Genomic DNA, 26,535 nt, shown 5'->3' on the forward strand with positions numbered 1-26,535 from the left:
GGAGGGAATCTTCTAATCCTACAGCCCAGGTTCTACCCTATGATTGAAGGAATTTTTGGAGAAAAGGGAGAGAGGGCTGCAGATGAAAGGAGGCAGATTACAACTAGAGAAAGAGGAGCAGAAGAGAGCTAAGCTTGTGGAAGAAAGAGACCTGCTGGAGAGGAAGGCTGGAGCTCGTGTGGAAGCATCTCCTAGTTTTCTATTCGGTTTTATAATTCTAGAATCTCATACTCTAGCTGAACTATGTTGATGATCGTATGTATTTCTTTGCTTTTGAATTCTGATATGAGCTAAGTTCTTACTGTGTTGGGATGATAAGAGTACCTAAACCTGTATTTTGAGTTGTAATTATCCAATATTATTTAGCTTTACTGCAATATTATCTATTATCAATGAATTCAGCATATTAGTTTATGATTAATTTCATTTATTGACTGATCATCCATGAATGAATGCTGTGATTTTAGTTAACTAGAAAATTAATTGAGTCTAGATAATTGTTGAATGGCGTGGGTTAGCTTAATCTTTATTTGGGTTTAGCTAATTAGTAGGTTGGGTAGGAATACTCACTTGCCTCATGTTGCCATGATTGGAATTGGGTATAATTTGCATTCTCATTTCATTTCTCCATAGGAATATGAGGATTTTGAATTAGGATGCTAATGCATATATGGATTGGAAAATGCCATTATGTCATTTCGTTCCAGGTTCTTTGATATATTTTGTGCTGTAGTGTTGCTATAGTATCTGCATTATAAATTCAGGGGAGGGGAAATTGATTCCCAACACTCATATCATTTATTAAAGTTCCTTCTATTGCATATTTCCCATTTAGTATCTCTAGTTTACTTCACCTGTCTTTTGTCTATTTGGTTTGTTAATTACAAAGTCACTTTATCATTCTTGTTTAAATTAGTCTTCCTTTTACATTGATATTTGAAGATAAAATTCTCCGTGGGATCGATACTCTACTTACTATATATTATTTGATTGCGACACGTGCACTTGTGTACCATTTTTAGACACAAGCAATAGTGTTTTTTTTTTTTTTAAAATAAAAAATTTTTTTTTGTATATTTTTTTTTTTTTGTGGGTTTTTCCCTCTTTTTGTCTTTTTTTTTTTTCCTCTTTTTTTTTGTTTTTTTTTTTTTTTTTTTTTAAAAAAAAAAAAAATTTTTTTTTTTTCCCTTCTTCTTAGGCTTCCACCCACTTCCTCTCTCCTCCTTTTCCACCAGTCCTAATTTTCCCACTTTTTGCAAGGAATTATGGCCTAAAACACACTAGAGATTCAGAAATTTAAAGCAATGAGAGAATATAGATGCATTCTTGGAGTTTAATAGTGATTAAGCACCTGAACACAGGATTCCGACTCACGGTACAGCAAAGGAAAGCACTACGCAATACCTATCACGTATCTTTTATTAAATTCTCCATGGATCCTAAAATGAATTTTCTACACAGCTATTTTAGAAAATTTATCATTTATGGCTGCTGCTAATTTGATTTCCCGCTTGCGATTTGTGTTAGTAGACCTTTCAAACCCAAATTGAATTAAAACTTAGACTTGTACTAGAATTCCCAAACCAGCCATGCATCAAATTTTATACAAATAGCCAGGTTCCAGACCTTGTGTCATCTTAAGCTTTTCCATTTCTTGTATGTCAACCTGTAGTGGAGCTGATGCAGTATCACAGGGTTGATAGCTGTGTATACATTTTAGTAGTTTATTTGTAAAGTATGTAGTTGAGATCAAATTGCAAGCTGTCCCAAAGTCAAATTCATAATCTGACTAGAAGCCTTGTCTTTTTATTAATTAATTGCTTAAAACCTGACAAAGGTGACAGTGAATTAAACTGAATAAAAACTTAAGTGTATATATGGGTGAACACATTCCCCTTTCCCTGCAGTTTATCTTTTCTTCTGATCAGCCCTCACCAATTCGCCATGAGAGACGACTGATCCATTTCCATAGCCCATCAACCTCTCATTACCTTGCCCATAAATTTCTCCCATACCGTTTGTGTTTGTTCTCTTCTTCCCTATAATGTCTTATCCATTTCTGGTCTGCCGTACAAACAGTCGGCATATTTTCTCTTAGATGATTTTTCAAACAGAAATCGAATCAAAACCCTCACCCCATCTCATCCCTTGCAGCAGCAACTTCTGCTGAAACCTCACCCCAGCCCTCTTTACGGCTCCGAATTTCCCACCCCACTGCAGTCTGTTTCAGAAAAATACATAAACAAAATAAGGAAAGCCCACTGTCAAATCTGTGAACAACCTTCCACACCCTTTCCATATTTTTCCTTCCTCAATTCAATTCGCCTTTCTCACAGAATTCCCCAAAAAAGGGAGGAAAAAAAAAGGTCAAGTGAAAGAGAAATCAAGAAGAAAGACACCAAAGCAAACAACAAATCGTACCTGGTTTCAGGACAGTCCTGCTAGTTTGGACTTCCACCACAGACGAGCAAATCTATTCTGTGCCCTGGAATCCTATATCGATCAGGATTTCACGTGATTCCTAATTGAACTTCCACCGATTCCACTCTGGTTGTCGATATTTCACAAAGCTTCTGCCAATTTTTTTAGGTATCCTCACAGGTTTCCAGCGGTGTAAGCCAAGTTGAGCGCAATAAGTTACAGTAACTCTCCTCTATTCCAATATTAGAACTCCCTGACTTGTGTTCTTTAAAGAATTTTCTTTTTTCTTATATTTCCCCCTCATCTTTAATATTTATTTCCTTTAGATAGATCTCTCTTATTTGTATTACTGAAGATATCATCTGTCTTATTTTTATTCTATTCTACCCTTCACAACAACAACAACAACAACAATAAGCCTTTCCCAACTAAATGGGGTCGGACGGTTCTTGCCCTCCAATCGGTTCTGTTCAAGGCCATGCTAGATACAAGGCCTAAGCTATACATATCCTTTCTCACCACTTCTCCTAAGGTTATCTTAGGTCTACCCCTAGCTCTTCTAGTTCCTTCAATTCTATTCTACCCTTCAGTTAAACATAAATTGCCAATTTGCCCCTCCACATACATTACCTACTGTTCCTAATTACATTCCCCATCTTAATATACTGCCACCCAATCAGAAACTTTTACCATTTTGTCATTAAGCCATTGACTCTAATTGTTTTCTTCTTATCATAATAACCACGGTAGCCAACAGAACAGTTCATGTAAAGCCGATAAACTGCCTGGGGCTGACCCCCAAACCCATTTGGGTATAGGCAGATGGAGATGAACTAAGTTCAGTGCTAAAGTTTGGGTCTTTGGCTAGTTGGATTTTCTTTTATTTCTATTTAGGGATTAGCATGCGATACTTTATTCTGATAGCTAAGCAGTAAATAGCTAGTAGGTTTTATTTTTCTAAATTTGAGTTTCCAAATTAGAAGGTTTCCTGGTCATGTTGGCTTTCTTTTTATTTAGGTACACGTAACCCTGAAACCAGGTTCTAAATCTCTGATTCGGCACTAGTTTCGACCAGACAGAAACTGAGATCGTCTCAGATTCAACCATATCTCAGTCAAAACTTCAAAGTTACCCAGGGCAACCCAAACCTTAGTTTCACGCCTGTGTTTTCAAATCTTCTTTGTACTTATTTCTTGCAAATCTCAGTCAGTTTTGACCAAGATTCAGTTCTATGCTTGCAATTTGATAGTAGAACTTAGATTGAATAGCATGGAATTGTTATGATTTGAGTTCTATGTGGCTAGGCATGCACACACTTGTTCCCCCCAGCCTTATGCAATTTCTTGCCTCTTCCATTGAGAGACTGATTCTTCTCAAGTTTCCTCTCTTCTCAGAACTGTTGGCCCTGCACCAAATTGGCAGCATGGCGGAAGGATCCATCTCCCTCATCTCATTCCTCTTCTTTCCAAAACCCTTTCCTGACACTGTTATAGGGCGACAACAGTACACCTTCCACCTATTATCCCTTCGACTCCACTATGTGAAAGGGGAGAAAAAACCCCAAAAAAAAAAGTCCCTGTATACAAGAAAAAGAAACAAAAAGCCATCCCTACTAATGTCAACCCAATTTTAGGGTTAGGGTCTCTACGATGGTTTCCCAAAAATTAAGGATTTGCCCAGAATTTTCCAGCAAATAAAACAAAATATTAATATTATGGGATGTGATGTCCGTGGGTATCTAAGAAAGCTGTTGGAAACTCTTAGGAGGGATATGGGTTGATAGGGAAAAGCTAGGGTTTCGATAAAAAAATTTCGGAAGGGAAGAGAAAGGGAAGCCTATGATTGGGTATGGGAGGGGTCTGGGATAAGGGATAAGCAATATAAACAATTTGGAATTAGATGAAAGAGATGTGGTTTGTTACAGGGTAACCTAATATTTTTCTGCGAAGGGTAGGAAACCTGCGGTAGGCTAGAAAGGGGAAAGGAAGCTTATGGGTTAAGAAATGGGAAGGTTCTTGCTATTTTCTTTCCCTATTTCTTCTTTCTATTCCTTTCTTTCATTGTTTCTTTCTTTCTTCTTTCTTGCTTTTTCCTTTTCTTTATTCTTCTTTTATTTTCTTTTACTTCCATTACAGTGTTTTTCTTTACTTTTCTCTTCTTTTTTTCCCCTGCTGTTCCACTACTGCTGCAAGAACCAAAAAATTAAAAAAATAAATAAAAACAGAAAAGGGAGGCGGGGGGTACTGCAAGATAGAAAGAGGGAAGGGGTCGGTCCCTTGCTGTCGCAACAAAGAGAGAAGGGAAGGGAAACTAGGAGCTGCTGCAGGGGTGGGAGGGGCTGGGGATGCTTGCGCAAGAAGGGAGATTGGGTGGGAGTGGGTTCTTGATGGAGTTGCAGGGGAGGGGAGGGGTTTAAGGCTGCTTTACTTACTTGCTTAGCACTGGATTGTTGCTGCAGTTGTGGAAGAATGCTGGAGATGGAAGAAGAAGGCTGGAATCTTGAAGGAGTTGCTGATCTTGAATAAGAGCTCTCAATTACTCAACCATGGCCTCCACAACAAGGCCACGATCCTTTAACGCAAACTCAATTTTATTCAATAACTAGACTTAGAAAAAATACAATGAAAGACTGGGCTTATTTATAGCCTACTAGAGACTCCAACTTAAAGGATACTTTTTAGTTCAGGATCTCCCTTACAATTAATCTCAGCCATCCAATTAAAAGACTTAAAACATTTAGAATCTCCTTGAAAGTAGATTCCTCCTAATAATAAAAGGAACTCTTCTTATAAATAAAGACTTGTAGGGTCCATCTTTAAAGAAGACTCCTAAGGACTCAATAACTCATCTTTAAATTGAACAAGACTTCTAACTAATCAAGACGCTTTGAAAACTAAGAAATAAAACTTCTGAAAATTAACTCCAGCATTAAATGACAGTTGGGGAATGGACCAAACTACCCCACTAGGAGGGTTAGGCCAGCCCTAGGTGCGCCACCTTGAAGTGACCTAGGGGCCACAGCAGGGTCTTGGCCGGGGGTGATCCTTGTTCACATCACCTACCCCCACTAATCTGTTCCAGAGAAGTTCTCCCTCTATCTCCTCCATTTTCCAACAATACCCCCTCCTTTTTGTGTCAATAACTTTTAGACTTCAGTCTTAAATTTTCCATTTTACCTTTTCCTAGAATTACCAATCCCCTCCAATGTATGTTATATTTTGAACTTATTTCCCTGTCTACCCTTTCTTTTCATGATACTCTCTTGGGTGAACTTATCATAATTATGATAATATCCTCTTATAATAATTTCACTCTATCAACAATCTTGCCATCATTACCATCAATCGACAACATCATAGAGGTTGACCAATCTAACTTACTTCTTTCAATTAGCAATAGGTTCAGTGAACTGCAGAAAAAACTATGTAACTAGAAGGCTAGACCTTCAGGAACTTACTGAATGTAATAAAACCTTCTATGATATATCTTCAGAAGGCGGATCAGAGATTGATAACAGGGTGGAGAACAAAAGCAAAGATCAAACTGAAGTACATGGCCCTGTCAAGGTTGCAATTGAAGAATTGATCGACTGTCTGATGAGTGATGACAGTGCTGAAACCCATAATCAGATTCTAACTGGAGATATCATCGTTGATCATGAAATTTTCTAGATCATTGTCCCATCAAATTTGATAATTGTGAATGCCAATCGAAGGTACTGATTCTCATGTTTAGAGAAGTCATGGGTGAGTACTTTTCAACGGGGAATTAATGTAGATACACTGCTTTGGAGTTTGGACAGCACCATAAATGACTTAGTAAAAATATTCCTAGAAGAACTGTGAGGCCAAGATCAGATTGCATGGAGAATTCAGGATTTCATTTTGGTTTCCACTTTTATGAATGCCTATAATAGCAGTTATAAATTCATTTATAGGTCTCAATGTAGCAGAAATGAAGATGTTAAGATGGATGAGTGGCAAAACTAGGATGGATAAGATAAGAAATGATCATATTAGAGTTGGTCTGGGAGTTGCTCCCATAAGTGATAAGCTTCAAGAAAGTCGTTTGAAGCGGCACGGCCATGTTCAACGAAGACCTATAAATGTCCCTGTATGGAGAAGTGATATAATCCATATTGAAAGAACTAGAAGAGATAGGGGTAGACCTAAGATAACCTTAGGAGAAGTGGTGAGAAAGGATATGTATAGCTTAGGCCTTGTATCTAGCATAGCCTCAAACAAAACTGATTGGAGGGCAAGAATCCATGTAGCCGACCCCATTTAGTTGGGACAAGGCTTATTGTTGTTTTTGTTGTTCTTGTATAGCAGTTATAAATTCATTATTTTCTAGCAGTTATAGATTCATTAACTTCTAGAAGTCTCCAGTTTCTGCAACTTTCTATTTCATTATCACTAGTTGCTAATGCAGAACAGAACAGAGAGATCTCCCATCCAAAACCATGATCTGGAAACAGCAAAAATGTTCTACTCAATGGGTTAAGGCAGGGTGTCTTGATAGGTGAAGGGTTAGACAAGGGTTAGGCTATAGGGGAAGGAAACAAGTATAGGTTAGTATCAAGATCAAGTAAAACAAAAGGATGAAATTATATTAGTTCTGTAGCAGATCTAAGTGCTACTGACTTCAAAAGGGAGGCCAAATTCTGGGGTGAAAGGGTTTTCTAATGGATGACAATCTGAAAGTCAGACATGAGTGAAAGTGGGAACAAGCAGGGAATGCTTAAAAATTGAGACAAAGTTAAAAGGCCGGATTATGCAAGGAGACTCTGGGAATGAAATATGTTGGTTTAAAAAACAGAAACCAACCAAAGAATTACAGAGGCAGCAGTAGGTTGTACAATTGCAGGGGATGAGTCTTCTAACTGCTTTTGAGGTCATGAAGTACAGAAAATATAACATAAGGGACCCTCAGGTGTGCAAAAAATCAGGAGGATCCACGCTGTCTCCTTGTCCAACAATCAAACACCAAGGAATTCTTCGGTAGAAGCAGCATCTTGACAGCAATAGTATATACTAAAAGCAAGGACTGTTCTAGCCCTTCAAAATTGTAGACAATAACAGGGAATCAGAATAAAAGGTATAAAAAATAGAAACCATACATTAGCTATTATTGTACCATGGGGTAACCTGACCTATGTGTATCGTGGGGATTATATGGGTAAGATACACTTTAGATTGCTTGGGCTTTGCTCTTCCCTAACATAGGCTAGGTTCTATCCTTTCTTTCCAAATGATGTCAAACAACGAATTTGTTATTCCACCCTAGTGTATATTTGTATTTCATATTCGGGTGGCAATTCTATTGTTAATTAGTAACCCTACTACCCTAGTAAGTTAATTTAACTTAAAATTAAACTATATTAATAGTGATAGATAGTTGTTATTGGTATTTTCAGTTCCAATTTTTGTTTTCCCATAGTTAAGTTTATCCTAAATTTTCATTATGCTGATGCATTGTCAATTCAATAGTAAAAGGAATTTTCCGTAGCCAAAAGCCCAAGATTCTGTAGCCAACAGAAAAATCATGGGTGAATAAATGCTCTCTTTCAATTAGTTCTGCTCACTTCTTATTTGTGCTCTCCTTAAGCCCCTCAAGCATTCAAAAATATAACCTAGTGATTCCCTCCACATCTCTTTGGCTGACTTTGTGATCGAACCATTGCTTGAGTATATCCTACAGCTAGCGAATATGAATTCAGAAAACCAAACCAGAGATCTCAAGGAATTGAGTTCCTACAGGAAGGTAGCTGCTTAAACTGTGTAATATTGAAAATTAAATCCCTTCATTTCTGAAACTTTTAGCTTTTTACAGAAGGATCCTGAAGGTTTCACCGATAACCAAACATTAAAAATGCTTGAGAAACATAAACAAGTTGATATTGGAGATATTTCCCAATTCAGCAAAAACATGATCTCATGTGTTGACCAGACCTTGACATTCCCATCTTATGACTACTGAGAAAATTTAGCATCATTCATAATTTATTTATTCAGTGAGAAAAATCAACCATCCGAACATATTAATAAACACAGGTCTTAAAAAAATAAGATTCATACATCTTGATTTTCGACCAACAAAAATAACAGCGATTGAGAATGATTCCCTTTCAAACTACCACCTAATCATTTTACATTATACCTAACTTTTAACAACATATCTTAAACCCTTCTCCAAGTAAACAAATTATCTCAAGCCTAAATTACCAAAGAGGAAAAAATGGAGACACAACAAAAGCCAGATATACTTCTTAGGAAACAGAAATAAGACAGATTTCAATGAAATATCAATGAGAAACCTAACAAAAAAAGAAAAGAAAAGAAAGAGAGACCTTTAATGAATGCCCCAGATTTGAGCTCGTGGGTGTGCCTTTCACGCTCTTCTGTTTCTCTGTCAGCAGCCGTTAAGGAATCGACCACTTGCTGAGCGTTCGAGCAGTTATTATCGCCAACTTTCTTCTATGTAATCTCCATCAGCTTCTCCGCGATACCGTGAAAAAATTCCTAAAAAGACTCCTCAAACTTTAGGCTAGTATAATAGTATCTTCTATTCAAAAAGAGAAGTACTATTGTGTCTACTATCCTTGTCACAATGGAAAAGAAACAAAACTGAAGCACAAAATTCTCAGAAGTTAATTGGATTCGAGTGATCAGCGGATCGTGATCTATCAAAAATTCTAGCTGCTTCCAGGATTTCTTCTTTTCCCCGCTTAAAAATTGTCTAAAGAATTGCAAATGAAACTGAGGGAAATAATTATGAATTCTTTACAATATAAGATAAAATTGATAATAATTATAAGAGCAAATTTCAAAGACACCTAAAAACTTTGCCCTAATGCACAGACACCCCTAATGCAAAAAAAGCACAGGTCCCCTATTCTGGTAGTACTATTAGTGTTGGTTGCCCCTATGACTCGGGTGAATCAGATGGTAAGATTCAGAATTTGCCACAGGATATGCTCTGGATAAACTCATAGAAAAACATCTTCCAGTATGTCTCTAGGATATCCTACGGTTCCTTTCTAGAAACTTATTTACCTAAATCACATCCGATGATCCAAATAGGCAGCAAAATTTTGATCTGTTTGTGTCCCTCCTCCAGAAATGAATTAAAAAAGAGCAAATTACATATACACCTCCAGGGTTTGCAAACAATTACATCTATGCCCCCCCCCTGAATTTATTCCAATACAAACTTCCACTGTGCCTAACACCATTAGTTATAAATATAAAAAGACATGTTTGCCCTTACTGACTCTTACCCAAATAATTTCACCCCTTTGATATTCATCTTTCCGAACCCAACCTAGCCTAACCCCTTCTTCTTCCTTGACCTCCTCCATCTACGACCTCAGCATCCCCATCCTATGCATCCAACAGATCCAGATTCTAGGGCTTATGGATTTTGATATCAAACCCTAAAATTGGGTTCACTCCAGGATCCTCTCCTTGTGAACCAACAATCAAATAACCAATCCTTGGGAAGGGTGCTTCAATTATTATAACCCACAGTAGCAGTTTGGGGATGGTGTTGAATGGAATTGGGAAAAATTAGGGTTTTAAGAATACCCATGATGAGAAACTAGTAAATGAGATAAATTCAGGTTTAGGGATGGAAGCTAGGGTTTTGGAGAAAATTAGGGCTCAACAATACTATAGGTGGGTAAGATCAACTTGAGAAATTAATGAAGAATCAATTTCAGACCAAGGGAAGGGCTAGGGTCTTGCGGTAAAAGGGAAACGGGGTTGTGAAGCTTGCGTTGTGTCTTGGGAAAGTTTTGGGGATAAATGCAATGAAGATAGGGGCTGTCCTAATGTTCTTGAATTTATTATCTCTTTCTTGCCTTTCTTGACCTTTCTTGAAATTCCTGCCTTCTTTCCTCTCTTTTCTTTTCTTCCTTTTTTTCTTTGCTTTTCTTCCTTTCGTTCTTCCTTTTCTTTTCTTTTCTTTTCTTTCTTTTAGAAATTCTGTACTGGTGTTTCTTGACTGCAGCAAGTTAAAGAAGGGGAAAAGAAGAAGGAAAGGGAAGGTCTGCGGTGGGGGAGGGGTTGCTGGAATTTAGGTTGAAGGCATGGGGGAGGCCTGTGGGTGGGAGATAAGAAGGGGGAAGGGGGCATGGATGCCTGAGGTAGAGGAAGAAGGGTAGGGAGTGGGGTAGGGGTTAACTTACTTGGAGAGGAAGGAAGTTGAGGTACTATTGAAGGTCTTGGTGAAGCTTCAAGGCTGCTGCAGGCTAATAGGAGGTGAAGAAGATGAGAAGGAACTGCAGAATATATCAAACCCTCAACCCAGGTGGTGGACTAGCTTCCCAAGACTCCAAGTCTTCAAATTTTACTAATGCTTCACTGATTTGTTTACTATAAGGTGAAGGCATTTAAATAGCCTTAAACTTGAGGAATGGCACTAGGACTCTTAACTAATTAAGAAACAAACTTGGACTCTTAACTAGGGAATCCACTTTGGATTGGGATTCCCTTTAGTCCTTTACAACTCAACAGCTAATTAACAACTCAGAAAGGGGTCATCTAAAGACCTCAAAGTAATTAAAACAAAATAACAATTATCCAAAAGGAATCCTACTTTAAATTGATTCCAACAGGGGACTCCCACATGGAGGACTCTTTAATAACTAGACCAAAACATAATCAAATTTAAAATTAAAAGTAGATCCTTACTCCTGTCAAAACAGAGAAACTAACTGGACCGATGAAACCCCAGGGGGTGTGAAAATGACCAAAATACCCTCTAGGGCACTCAGCCAGCTCTTGTTGCTGCATGGTCTAGGGGCCGTTTTCTGCTCAAAGTTCAAGCTAATTCTTGTCTGCTGAACACACAGCCTGCCCCTTCTGCCTCCATCAACACCCCTCTGCAACCCATTACCAAGTAAGAGCTAATTCACACCCACTTTAGTGATTGATAGCCTTAATCTTTTGGGTTCCAACAGTCAGACGTGTTTTGGCTGGAGTAATCCAACTGGAAAGTGGAACAGACCTCTTCAGCAATCCTCCACATGATTGTTTAAAGTGACAAGTGGGGAAATTTTTCAAAACCAAAAAACAAATACATTGGTTGCTGATGCTGTACCCATGTGACAATTCCAAATTACTCCAAAATTTCGAAGAGTTTCATTCACGTCCACTTCTCTTCTACTATCCTTCTTTCCCTCTGCTCCACCTTCTCCTCCTTTTCTTTCTCCTCTGTTTTTCTTCTTCCCTCTGCCTCCTAGACACTTGGGCCTGCAAACTTTATTTTAATTTCTCATTGAATAATGAGTAGTTTCTTCTGTTACTACGTCATGAACAAGTACAAGATGGTCCTGATCCAACCCGTTGAGATCTTGAGATAGACAAAAAATGTGAATCTTGCTGCCATTTTCACAGTGGTGGAATTGTGTTGCAAAAAGTTTATCCCTTGCAGGCTAGGGCTGGTCCGAATTGGGATCAGATGAAGCAGTAATTTCAGGCCGTCCATTGTGACATTTACTATATGCTTGGGAGCAATTTTCGGAAAGCTCCCCCACATCCCTTGCCCCAACAACCACCACCCCTCAGCTTTAACTGGATGTATTGATTTGCTATGAACTCTCCTGAGTTTCTTTGGTTGGATAGGGGGTTGAGGGTGGAATAACCATAAAAAGTTTCCCTTTGGTATTCTGGTTGTGCTTGCACTAATACTTAACTGAATAAGCAAGAGATGCTTTCAATGTTCAGGATTGCTGGTCACAATCCTTGCTGGAGCCAGGATACAAATTGGAGTCTGGATCACGATTGGTTGCCATAGGTCTGGTTTTCTTTGTCAATTTTGAGATCCACTGCCATCGGAGACGTGTTCAGCAGTGTCTTTTCAACAAAGTTTTTGTTTTTTTTATCTCATTTGCGATGGTGTTAGATGGATCTTAAAGCCTAGAAATAGCAATCCAAATTATTAAATTATAAAGGTAGAATATTTTTAGAGTTTGAGACAAAGAAGGGCAATATGAAATTTTTTAAATTACAGTAGATGCCAGATGAATGGAGGAGAAGCATCGTGGTTCCAATTTACAAAAATAAATGAGATATTCAAAGTTGTAATAACTATAGGGGCATTAAACTAATGAGCCATACTATGAAATTATGGGAGAGAGTAATTGAAACCTGTTTGAGACACTTAACTACAATTATGGAGAACCAGTTTGGGTTTATGCCGGGAAGATCTATAAAGGAGGCTATTTACCTAATTACGAGACTTATGGAAAGGCATAGAGAATGTAGGAAAGACCTTCATATGGTATTTATTGACCTAGAAAAAACTTATGATAGAGTTCCTAGAGCATTAATTTGGCAAGTACTAGAGAAAAGAAGTGTTGTTATGATCTCCAAACAGAGCTGTTTGCAAAATAAAATAACCGCAAACGCACAGTATCGTGTAGCTAATGGGTCGATCTTAGGGAGATATGCCACCTAGAATTCAATTTTGTTATTTACTTTCTGTTATTTCCTTTCTGCAATTTCTTTTTCTCTAATATCCTTTCCCCCGATCGGTGGACTATAAGCTACGGCAAAGGGTCCACGGTCAAAGTCATTATCATTATACTCCCCTTCCCTCGATCCAGAGCTGACACTCGGATCACTTCCCTTTTATTTTTATTGTTCACATTTTTTTCCTGTCTTTTATTTATGCTTTGGTTATGTTTGCTTTATTTTTCGTTTTAATTCGATTGCATTAGATGTATGGATTAGGATCGTTGGTTTAGTTTAATTAATTAGTTAACAAATTGAATCATTCCACTCTTGCATTACCATTAAGAAATTGAATTCTAGGTGGCATATCTCCCTAAGATCGATCCATTAGCTACACGATACTGTGCGCTTGCGGTTATTTTATTTTGCAAACAGTTCTGTTTGGAGATCATAAATGAAAATTTACACCTATATTTTGGAAAATTCATCAATATGGGCTGCTGTTAAAATCTAACTTTCTACTTGTCTTTTTGTATATTTGTGTTAACAAACCAATGCAAATCCAAATTCATTTTGATACTTAGAAATGTACTAGAATTCCAAAATCTATCCTACCCTAGTAGCCCACCAGCCAAGAAATGGCAGATAATATAAGACCGTCACTAAAATTCCAAGGAAATGTTTCCCTACTAATACCGCTAGGAATCTCCTCTTCAAATCAGGCCTAACTTTTCCTTCCCAACGAACTCTATAAGATCAATATTTCACAACAGCCAATTCATCCTCCAAAGAACCATGTTACCTTTGAGACCATTATTCATCCTCATCAAATGAAAACCAAACCCATGGTTTAAGTACTGGCTGGGCAACACGATAGTATCCCTTTTCTTTTTCTTTTTAGACAAATTAAAATTTCTTGATTGGTAACTATCAACCAATATGGATGATGTAGCCCTAGAGTGGATAGGTCCAACTACATGCTAGTCTTCCAAAGATTTTAAATAGAACCGGCCAGCAAGAAGTCTTATTTAGGGTTTTAGTAAGGTAGGGTGAGGCTATAACTCATTCAAGTGAGCAAGTAGGTAGATGGTGCATTAAATTCCAAAAGGTTCTAATGCTACGATTGGGTAGCACTTAGGTTAGGAATTAAGGTTTATTTGAGAAAATGAAAATTCGTTTAAGGGAAAATAAGGTTCAGGAAATTAGATATGACTAAGAGAAGAATTCTAGAAATTCATACTCAAACTTACCGTTGTTGATGTAAAACTAATGGAATGCGAAGATCTTGATCATGTTGGACACAAGGAGAACAGGAAATCACATATGAAGGAGGGGATGATGGTCACACAACCATGTTACGCCAATGCACCTCATTGGTAAAATTAACAAACTAAAAACACAATTTGCCAATTGTGCTTCTAATATTGGCCATTCCAATTATAATCTTATATAGTAAAAAATAAAAACTCAAAAATAGGCTCCTGTACAAAAAAGAAATGCCTAACTTAATCCTTAATTATTAACTAATCTAAAGTAACTAGGAAAGTGAAATAATGAAGGAAATAGACTCAAAATATGACTCTAATAATCAGAAATAAACTCTGGTTTCCTAATATCTACCCATATCTTAAAGCCCATCAAAATTGGTCAGGTACAATGTAAATCCATGGAATCAAAGGCGAAATACATATATGATCCAATCCTAGAATTACTCCTAAGGGAAGAAGCCTAATTTGGCGACCAATCTAGATCAATGAACCGATACAATACGAAAAAAACCGATGCCTTCCAATACAATACAATACGTACGTTAAATGTTGTGTGAAAGTATCAATATAAGTATGTATAGGTCAACACGGCCTAGTACAAGCCAATACATCACAATTCATGCCAATACGATCAATAGCAACTCACAATTATTGACACTACCATTATAGGCCCACTGACTATCAAAGTATGATTTTGTTTTTCAGATCAAAGATTGAAGGAGATTTCATAGAAAAATGTAGATTTTGGAAAAACTCATTAACCTTTGAATTTAAACTATGGTTTTTAATCCTATTTTTTGCCATAAATTGATAGGTTTAGGTAAAACTAACATTATTGATGCATCATCCTTGATCATTTGCAAGGATCAGTACATAAATCAGTGAGAGTTTCTTAACTTGTTAAATGAGCTTTTTCATTTTAATGTTAATGCATATGCATTAATCATGATAAATGTTGCTTATTTATACTGTTTTTTTCTTTTGGCTGTATTTTTATGTGTTGAATGTTTTCATGTGCCTCAATACTGCACAATATATTTATCTAATAAGATACGTCTCTTATACAATATTATACAATCCAATAAGTCTCTCAAATGATCCTTCCAATGCAATATTTGATATTGATACTTTAAATCTTGAATAGACCCCACATCTTCACAACTACCATAATCCAAGCCATATTAAACTCGTTGCATAAAGAATTTCATTTTACATCTGCGCCATAGCATCCATGATCTTAAGAATGAAGGAAAAAGATATAACCTCAAGCTCCATCTCTCCTACAACATCCATATAACACCATTGAACCATGAATGATACTCACAAGCCACATCATCACCTTATGTGAAACCCACAACCTAGCAATTATGCGACCTCTTCCTTTTCTTTGGCTTGGAGTTGAGTTGCGTGCCATGAAGGTATTTTCCAATGTCAACCAATTATCTTTTTAGGCTTCTAATGGGAATAGGTCAATAGTGGGTGGGAACTGATTGCCAAAATAGTTTGTCATCACTCGTTATAGACTAGGAAAGCCTTAGAGATGAGATAGGCATCAACCCTTCTTAACCAGTTAGAGTTCTAATTTGTTTTCCAATTTAGAGTCCGTTTATGATTTATTTTCTGAGGCTATAAAATAAAAACTACACTCTCTGTAAAGTCAAGTTGAATTGGATAAAATTATCAGAGGTTGGAGACAAGCAAGGTTGTGGCTTCTTGGGAAGGCCACAGCAGATTTAGAGTGCTTTCCTCTTCAATTTCAGCAAGTGTCCTAGAGTTCCAGCCGCAACCATCAGCCCACAAATCTGGAGGGCCCTTCTAGTTCTAATTGAACCATATTCTGTTGACCTAAACCCTCCCTATTAGGAATTAGAGTACCCTCAAAGCCCCCTACCTTCAATCCTAGGTTCCAATCCCTTCCTACATCCAAACCCTAGAATTTTCAACAATTAATCACTTTAAGAAACCCTAAACCTAGAATTTTCAAAATCCTAGATTTCACTCATCCTCCATTCAAACTATGAATTCTATTAGATTTAGCTTCCTTAACACCCGATAACACTTGACCTCAACCCTAGCTTGATCAAAACCCTAGAACCCTAATTCCTATAAAACCCTAACCTGAAATTCCATATCTGATATCAATAAGACAGCAAAGTTCTAAACTTTGAATCCTTTAAGGTTTAGCCTCCCTAACACCCAATTAACACTCGACCTTAACCCTAGCTTGATCAAAACCCTAGAACCCTATTTCCGCAAACCCTAACTAGAAATTCCAGATCTGAATTTAATAAGGCATCGTAGTTCTAAACCTAATCACAAAATCCAAGACTCTAAAGCCTGGTTGAACATAACCCTACCCCTAACCTTGCCCAACCGTAGCACCTACAAACCAGCCAATTACCCTCAGCCACAGGGTACTTCTGACCTAGAAGACTGCTGATTCTCAGGAAGAAGATCCTGGAGATCTAGGGCGTTACCTCAATCAACGAAACCCCAGACCCTGGTTCACATCACAACATGCACGAAAAGCCAGAATTAGGGCGGGGAATCATCTTTTTCCGATATACTTCAACACCCAACTTTGGTGTTTGGTTTCCACTTTGATGACCTCAATGCAAATCTTCACTCATTGAATCAAGCTTCCTATACATTCTGTATGTAGGTGGAGACACACTAAAGTTTTGGACAAAAAATCAGAATAGGAAGAAGTTCTCTTTCAAACTGGGTGTAAGGTTTTTGGCAGTTTTTATATCCAGCATATTGGCTCTTTACAATAAGGATTAATGCATTAATTCTGTATCAAATCAACATGGCCAATCTTGATAAGTAGCCGCTGTATGTGTGAACCATAAACGAATGAAGGGGATAGGATAATCTGTGTATTTAACAGTTTTTTTTTATGTTCCTAGGTTGATACTGATAAGAAAAACATCTACAGAGAGTACAACATTTCTGACATGGAGATTAATATAAAAAAAACCATTTACCAAATACAGAGAGTACCTATCAGTAAAAGAATCCAAGAAACAGAGAACAGTCATAGAAGCCGATGTTAATTCTAACAAAATAAGGGGTGGGGGAATTGAAGAAAGAAAAGAAGATACGTACTTGTCGGATGAATCAAGATTGATGAAAAGGGTTAACTTTCTCCGCAATGTAGAACTGCAAATTTCAGAGAAGTAGCAACCTCCCGAATTTCAAATATTTAGCCGCCTTATCCAATCTTAAGCATTCAAAGATTTGCGCCTTTGCCCAGATCTCCGCCCTCAATTTGATTTGAGCCTTCAAGATAGCTGAAGCCTCAATTGAAGAGACGGAGCAATATGGGAAACTGGTTTAATGGGACAAGGGTTATGATCTTTCGATGCCTCCTTTTGATGGAAGGAGGGTTTTGATCAGAGTAAAAACCGGTTCCACTTTTAAGGAAATTTTCCTTAGTTTGAAAAAGCAAGAGTTGTCCCATCCCATCTATATATGTACATTTTTAATTAAAAAAAAAATAAATAAATAAAGTTAAAAAGAAGAGTAGAATTTTGGAAAATTTTCTATCACTTCCTTATGCATAGGTCCTAAATACTCAAAACCCCTTTTGTTTTAGACATGCCCATCACAATCCCAATGAGATTCAAATTCTTGACATCATACTATAAGGGGTTGGCCTTTACCAATTAAACCAACCCTTGAAAGTTCATTTTTACTTAAACGTCCCCAACAAAGTTTCACCTCTCATTCCAATAATTAGAACTCTTACATTATTTTCTCCCTTACTTTCTCAAATTGGCCAATTACCTCTACATTAACCAATTCTCTGAGTTGTATACTTTTTTCCATCTTATCTCTTCCAAGTATCATTTCTGTCATTAGCGATGACTTGGTCTCTAATTTCAAAACCTATAACAAAATACAAGTGCATTTATAGTTTATCATCAACCTAGAAGAAAACATCATCCCCTGATATAAATGGAGAGTTTATTGGGTTTAAACCCATTGCCATGCCCTTTGGGTGGATGGTCACAATCAAAAATTTTGTTCTCCCCTAAGGTTCCATGGGGTCTTTTAGAGATAAGTCAAAATTTTCTCGTTGGGTTCTCAATGATATCCTACTCTCAGGGGGAGTTGGGGTAACAACAAAACTGATATTCTTTTAACCACATCCCCTGATCGAAATGCAAAATAAAAAGGATCTATTCAAATCCCCTCCCGTTACTAATCTATAAAACAAGCAAAACATGCATTACTTTATCTAAAACAATGCATACTTAGAGAGCCTTAAGTGTTGCTCTTCCTCCTCCAAATGGTGGTTCTTCTTCTACAAAGTTGTTCTCTTAAATACTCCCATGAGCAAAACTAGGCATTTTGGTGAGCACTTCTGAGGGTGGTGTGGTGGTTGCAATGCTGTGTTTTGCTCATGAGAGTCTTTAATAAGAGAACAACTTTCCCATGAGCACCCATGCACACACACCCCAACCCTGCCCTTGCCAAGCACCCCACCTTGCCCTTGCCAAGCCCCAAGCCTGTTACTGCCCACCCCCTAGCTCCCCTCATGGCCTTGCCAAGCCCCTCACCCTTGTCCTGCACCCAAACCCACCTATCCTATTGCCTTGCACACCCAGATCCCTCCCCCATACACCCACCACACCCCCCTACCCCAAGGCCCCCAACTCCCACCATAACATGCACCCTAGGTCTTTAGTTGTGTCCTAGAGTCTTTAAAGCCCAAACCACCATGATTCTTTAGTTCACCTAGTTTTGACCATAAATTCAGTGGATTTTAGATACTTTATTTGAGCTCCTTTGGTAAAAGTTGGAGGTTAATTAATTTCCTATGCAATCTAGGGGGTGATGCATGGAGTTTGAGATGAGGCCTTGCAAAATCAGTACTTATTTTTAGAGTGCATATAATGTCAACATGTGTGTGGAAGAAAAACTACATTTACTAAATACAAGATGTTTGCTATCCACCGCTACATTGCCTCTTAATTTATTCAAAATCCAATCCCTTGTCATGTTTAATTTACATTCTGATATTGTTTATTTTATTTATGGGAATAAAATAGATTACCAGAAGAATCAAACAAGAGCATAAAACCCAGGCAAACAACCAGGAAGTTTTTACAAACCGGATATTAACAGTAACATGCTGTGTACAGGAGCGGAGCTACATAGGGGTTGGGGGACAATGACCCCCTCCCTTTGTGGAAAGAGACTATTTTATCAAATGCATTTATGAAAAAGAAATGAACTATCGATTTCCCTCAAGATGAAGGACACATGTCCATCAATCATATCTAAAGGTTCAGATTAAATTAAAATAAGAAATTTTCTATCTTCTAAATCTACCTCAACCGTTGGATGTGGCTGATGGACATGTATTATTCATCCAAGGGGAAATAGTGGTCTATTTCTTTGTCATAAATAGACCTGATAAAATCCACCTCCCCTCCCACATTTTAAAAAATGCTATTTACTTTCTTTATTTTTGCCTTTTTTCTCTTTTCAAATTTGAAATATCATTATTTGCCCCCTCCCCCAACTTGAAATTAATTTAAAAGGTAAAGATAATGGGTGTAAATGTCATTCTACAATAAAAACCCTATTTTTAAGGAAGAAACCATTGAATCCCAATTAGAAACTAACTCATAAATCCCTAAAATTTCTCCATAGTTATTCTCTCCTCTTTTCTTCCTTATTTCTTTGCTCTTCTCTCATTTCTTCTTCTAGCGCAGCTTAGGAAAATCTTGGAAAAGCTAAAGTAGGAGTTTATTGCAAAATCTTGTTCACAATTAGGTATTCTCTCTTGGGAACTGATCCTCCAATGGTGGTGCTTTCCTCCCATTGTATACCATACCAAGACTCCTAATAAGAAATTAATTTTCTATCATTAGTTGAGAGTCAAAACCAACAAGGATGGACATAAGCTTCATTTCCATTGTGTTCTTCAGTTGCAACATGGAACCCAACATAGTTGTTTAGTTTCATGGTCTATTGATAAAAGTGGAATTAATGGTCCTAACAATAGCTTATAAACAAGGGTATCAATTCAATATGGTATCAATATGGTACCTAATACATTTACCTCATACCATTACGTTATTGGATAGAAAAGTTTACGCATGGGTTGTTATGAACGGTGGGACCATTAACTCAATTCCTTCGACTTAGGATACTCTGGTCACTTTGGTTCAGGAGGGAACGACCCTGATCATAGAAGACCTTGATATTGAAAGGCCACGTAGGCAGTGTCGACGACCAGCAGCACCTACTGACTATGTGCAATCCCTGTAAAGACTTGTGAGTCGGTTAGGAAGTGTTTGGAGTTCATAGACGATATGGTTGGGGAACCTTTACTAATCTAGTTGTAGCCCATTCGAGGGCAAGGGCATAGGCTATAAATGTCACATCCACCCAGCTGGTACCCTATCTGGCATACTCGGGAATGTGATCCATAGTCCAAGGATCAAGAATCGAGGGACCATGCCTCCCACATACACGATAACACAATCATGAACAATAATAATCAAGGTAAAAGCAATAGATAATAGATATTATGAATAAGATAATATTCAATTAATCAGAGTGCGGAAATAGATAATATAAATATATAAGTATAATCATAAAGATGAGAGAGTATATGAAAATCACTCTCTCAAAGCAGTGGAGATGTAGTGATAATCAAGTTAGTTACAATCCATGTTTCAAAAGTAATCCAGAGAAAGTTAATTACATAACCAATTGTTCCATAATAAACTAGGAAATGGGGCACTAGACTAGGGTTTCTTTTATCCTAATGATCGTCTCCTCATAGGTGTGGATGAAGAAGGCCCAGCTCTGCCGCTCCCGCACTATCGTGGGGCTAACCCTGGTACGAAGAGTAATCCTCTTCGGAACCAAAACTCTGATCTTTACTGAAGCTACCACCGGGAGGGTAGTATGCGGGATCAAAGTCTGTCTCGAAGAATGTGCCATTTGTACCTGCAGGATAATCTAAAAACATTTGCACAAAAGGAATGAGTTCAAAGAACTCAGCAAGACAGTTATTCCATCATTTAAAATCATACAGATTCAAAACATAACATAATGCAATGTGATATGAGACATGTGATGCAAATGTGATTCTAACTCTATGAATGCTAGTCTCTATGGTAGACATGCTTTAAGTCATAGCACCATACTTTTTGGGTAGTCAGTCACTCTCCCTCAACCCATTCCGTATCTTGGGAATGCCGTGGTAATTGGGTAAAGTCCTCTCAAACCATGGTAGGGGAATCGGTCACCACTCTCTCACATCACCATTTGGTATAAGTACTGGCGCATGTCACAATAAAGCCTAGCCCAATGCAAGTCATCTACTCAGTCGTATCAAGTCAGCTCCAGATACGTCCATTCCTCACCCCTGGCGATCCTTTCCGATATCCTTCACACTAGAGTCAGCGAAATCCCAGATTTCGGACTCATCAACCCTATTGGTCATCCACAAATAGTTAACGGGAAGCTCTCACGTCCTCTCACGGGTTGGTTACCGGTCTTGAGCGCCCGTGAGCCCAAGTCTAGCTATTTGCAACCCTACCAATAAATGGCCCCTTTCGGGTATCCGTAGCATGGTTTATGTCCTCTCCCGGGTTGGTTACCGGTCTTGAGCGCCTATCAAACCATACACTACCACGGGTCGTTTGGTCTCAATGCTCTTCCGATTCGGGTCTGACACGACAAGGACAAACCTAGCCAACAACTAAACAATCCTATGTATGTCATCCAATAACCCGGGAAAGTGTCGATAGGCACCTTCGGAGAACATCTCATACTATTCCCTCAGATGCCCAAGGACAGAAGCGTCAATAGGACACTCCCCAATCCCAAGTTATACTTAGGCAATCATATATTCAAGTCCATCATTTATCATACATTCAATACATCTTCATGATAAGAGTTAAATCATAATATCGAATTGATCCATCATAAATACAAATAGCAAGAGTAATAAATCATTCTAACAAGAATATAATAATTCACAATACTACTGTTCTAAAACATGTATAACAGTCCTTTAATAATTAAAAGCAATTAAGAGACTACGTTCCTTAAGTATGAGCACTAAACATAAGTTCATGGCCTATATGTTTATGGAGATAACCATCCTTACCTTAGGTTGAGTTGATGATGAATCAAGAATTACCAAGAAATGGTCCAAAAGTAATGTTAAGACCCTAAACAAACATCAATAATAAGTTAGAGAAGAAATCGGGAAGATTGGATGTCAATTGGGTCAAAACTAGCTAAGGTTGCTGTCAGCAACAACTTTTGGTCGATGGTCTTTGGTCGATGGCATCGACCAAGGAGGATCGACCAAAATGTCTTCAGGATAGAATAGTGGGTTTTGGGGATTTTGGTCCGAAATTGGTCTTCCGGGGTTCGGATCGATCCGAAACTTGGAGGAATGCTTAAGAACAGTATGAGGACACTACAAATCAAGGAATTAACATAATCCAATGGTCTAAATAGAAAGCCCCAAATTGAGCTACTAAGTTCAAGAGACAAGCATCATAGTATGAATTGAAATTGATTGCATTGACATTGAAAAGGCATGCATTAGCTAGGGAAACTTATAGAAATTCGATTAGGATCATATGCTAGTGATAAACATGTACATAGCATATTATATATCTCAGTTTTGTACAAGATGGCATGATGTTAAGAAGAAAATCAAAGAATGCATATGCTAGGCTTGAAATGGGGGCATAGCATCAATAGATAGATAAGAGGATCATAGGTTAAGCAAGAGTGGACACTTGGGGTGATGGTTGCAAGGTTGCAGCACCATCTCCAAGGTCTCAACAGCAAGAGAGGAATAGAAAAGAATAGAAAAAGATAAAATAGAGAGTGGAATGATGAATCATACCTTATAGTTGTAGATGGAGACAAGAAACAACAATTAACAATGAGTTTTGGTGGAGTATCCTTCACAAATGCCTAGGAGTTGCTTTGGGAAGCTCCCCCAACGTTCTCAGGAGTGAAAATGATTGTAATAGGGTTCAAAACAAGAGGCTAGTATAAATAGATTAGGGAATATTCCAAAGAATCATTAACTTGTCTGGCTGGGAAACTTTGGTCGATGGTCCTTGGTCGATGGCATCGACCAAAGAGGATCGACCAAAATGTTTCTCAGCAGAAAAACAGGTTTAGTTCAGCAACTTCAAGCAGGGACTTGGAGGGCTATACAAGGTCAAATTGAATGGGGTTTTCTTCTACAATTCAATCAAGAAGTCTAGTTTCGGGGAATACCTTTGGATTATGCACGGGAGTTCATTTGGTACTTCAACTAAATCATTCTTCTCCAATGCGCAGACTTTCATTGAACATCGACAATGTACTCAAGTAAGGGGTTTCATCGTCAATGTCCATGGGCTTGGTCTCTGACTCATAATTATCAATCAAAAGGGTCCATAAGTCTCTTCTACCACCGCTTCGGGTCTTCGGACCTAAAAGCAACAGTGGATCCGGGTTAGGGTCAGGGTTAGAATAGGGCTGGATATTACATTAAATACTATAAGGGAATACATCATGGGGCATAATGAAAATATTCATCTCATTCTCAATTCTTTCTCTTGTAAGGAGGAGGCCCCGTCGAAGAGGTCATTATTCCTTGACTATATCATCTGTGGGTGCTAGATGAAGTTGTGAATCAATTGCATGACACATCCAAGCAAGGGGCGAACCAGGATTCAACATGGGGGCCTAAGAATGAAAGTCTAGATAACCTGCCCGTTGGGGAAGCACTAATGCTTTTCGCAGTGTGAACCTGTTGTAATGTGAGGAATTGCTCCTCTAAAGTCCATTATTCACAAGACCCGTTACAACCTAAGTAAGTCCTATACTAAGTAGGAAAAAGAAATATAAAACAAATAGAATAAAACTCTAGACTTATTAGGAAACATAATCCTAATCTAATTAAAAAACCTCAGTCCATGTTTTCAACACTCCCCCTCAAGTTTGAGCATAGATATTTATCATGCCTAACTTGCTCATAATGTAATTGAATATCTTTGTGCTCAAGCTCTTTGTGAGCACATCAGCCTGTTGCTCATTTGAAGTAACAAAGGTGATATGGATTAGCCCAACCTCAACCTTCTCTTTGATGAAATGTCTCTCAATCTCCACATGCTTAGTTTCTATCATGCTGTATTGGGTTATGACTATGTTGATTGTTGACTTACTATTTGAATATAAATGTATAGGAACCTCCAAATTTGTCACAACCTCTTGAAGCAACCCTTTAAGCCATAGTACCCCACAAATGCTTTGAGCAATTGCCCTAAACTTGGCCTCAGCACTGGACTGCGCAACCACACCCTGTTTCTTGCTTCTCCAAGTAACAAGGTTTCCTCCCACATATACATAATACCCAGAGGTAGACCTCCTATCATCTGGACATCCTACCCAGTCTACATCTGTATATGCCTCAAGCTTCAAATGTCCATGAGCTGAAATTAAAATTCATTTTCCTAGAGTAGTCTTCAAGTATCTTAAGATCCGATATACTGCATTCAAATGTGAGGAATAGGGATCATGCATATACTGGCTAACAAGACTAACTACAAATGTGATGTCAGGTCTAGTTTGAGATAAATAGATCAACTTTCCCACTAATTTTTGATACCTTATCTTGTCAACTGGTTCTCCTTCCTTTGCCTTCCAAGTGTAGGTTAGGATCAACAGGAGTCTTAGCAAGCTTACATCCTAGCATTCCAGTTTCCTTAAGAAGATCCAATGCATACTTCCTCTAGGATAGAGATACACTGCTAGTAGAATATACTAACTCTAAACCTAGGAAATATCTTAGTTTTCCCATATCTTTGATCTCAAATTCAGTTCCCAAAAAAGTCTTTAATACTGAAATCTCATCCTCACTACTGCCTGTGATCACAATATCATCCACATATACTAAAAGTATAGTAGTATAGCAACCATCTCTTTTAATAAACAAAGTGTGGTCTGCATTGCTCTACTTATAGCCATTAGATATCATTGCCTTATGGAACCTTCCAAACCACGCTCTTGGAGATTGCTTCAACCCATAAAGCCCTCTTTAACTTGCACACTTTCCTATAAGTTTTTGTAGTCGAATACCCAGGTGGTATATCCATATATACCTCTTCTTGGAGTTTTCCATGCAAAAAGGCATTCTTCGCATCTAATTGTTGTAAACTCCACCCTTTATTAATTGCACATGAAATAATAGTACGAACTATGTTCATTTAGGCAACGGGGGCAAATGTCTCCTAGTAGTCAACGCCATAAGTCTGAGTGAAACCTTTGGCCACCAATCTTGCCTTGTACCTTTCAACAGTCCCATCTACCTTGTACTTGATCACAAACACCCATTTGCACCTAACAGTTTGCTTTCCTATGGGCAAAGTCACCAAGTCCCACGTTTTGTTTTTTTTTTCCAGAGCTTGCAATCCCTCATCCATAGCTTCTTTCCAGTTTAAGTGAGATAATGCCTCCTGCCAAGTGTTAGGAATAAAAGTAGAGGACAAAGAGGAAATAAGACTTTGAAATTCTGGAGATAGAGACTGATATGAAACATAATTGGAAATAGGATGTTTGATGCAAGTTCGAGGCTAATTTCTTAATGCAATTGGTAAGTCCAAAGTAGGATTAGAAGAAGGGTCAAAGACAGACTCACCGGGAGGAACGGATTTTTGAGGGCCAGGAACCAAAGCTTTTGATTGGCTTGGTTCAGAAGGGGTCACTTGTTGCTTTTTTTGATAGGTCTTCAGAGGTCTAGTCTCCCCCTTTATATCATCCACCAGCTGTTCATGTTCGGTCATTCCATCTTCCAAAGGAGGATCATCTGCAGGAATCTTAGGAGAAATATCGAAAGGAGGAAGCAACACCGAAACCTTTTCACTAAAACTCTCCCCTTGAAGAGGTGTAGGGGAAAAATAAGGAATTTGTTCTTGGAACACAACATCTATAGAGACGAAAAAACGACGAGAACTAGGATGAAACACTTATACCCCTTCTGTGTAGGCGGATAACCCAAGAAAATGCACTTTAACCCACGAGGATCTAACTTTCCATGAACATGGTGGTTCTGGACAAAGGCAACACATCCAAAAACCTTAGGTGAGACTATAAAGACTGTTGTCCCTAAAACAACCTCAAGGGGATAGCGTTGGTCTAAGACTTGGGAAGGCATTCGGTTAATTAGATATGCCGCAGTAAGAACGGCTTCACCCCAAAACCGAAAAGGCACATGCATAGAAAACATGAGGGAACGTGCTACCTCAAGTAGATGTCTATTCTTGTGTTCGGCAACCCCATTTTGAGGTGGAGTGTCGACGCAACTAGTTTGGTGTATGATGCAGGGTACCTTGTGTCGGCGATTT

The 26,535-nt window shown here is 38.1% G+C and overlaps 1 protein-coding gene across 2 annotated transcripts in view; it reads right to left on the reverse strand.

Moving 5' to 3' along the window:
- LOC149015782 (RING/FYVE/PHD zinc finger superfamily protein) overlaps positions 1-17,578 on the reverse strand; it is a 43,593-nt gene extending 26,015 nt beyond the window's left edge. For both annotated transcript variants that reach the window (XM_089155536.1, XM_089155535.1), the window contains exons 1-2: positions 17,255-17,578; positions 8,771-8,942 (exon numbers count right to left, since the gene is read on the reverse strand). The gene's annotated coding sequence lies outside the window, so the exon portion shown is untranslated. The remainder of the gene's footprint in view (positions 1-8,770; positions 8,943-17,254) is intronic.
- Between the last annotated feature and the right edge of the window lie 8,957 nt (positions 17,579-26,535).

This window comes from Hakea prostrata, chromosome 5, assembly GCF_041222555.1.
Source record: "Hakea prostrata isolate BN-2017 chromosome 5, UWA_Hpros_2, whole genome shotgun sequence".
In the NCBI taxonomy this organism is placed as follows: Eukaryota; Viridiplantae; Streptophyta; class Magnoliopsida; order Proteales; family Proteaceae; genus Hakea; species Hakea prostrata.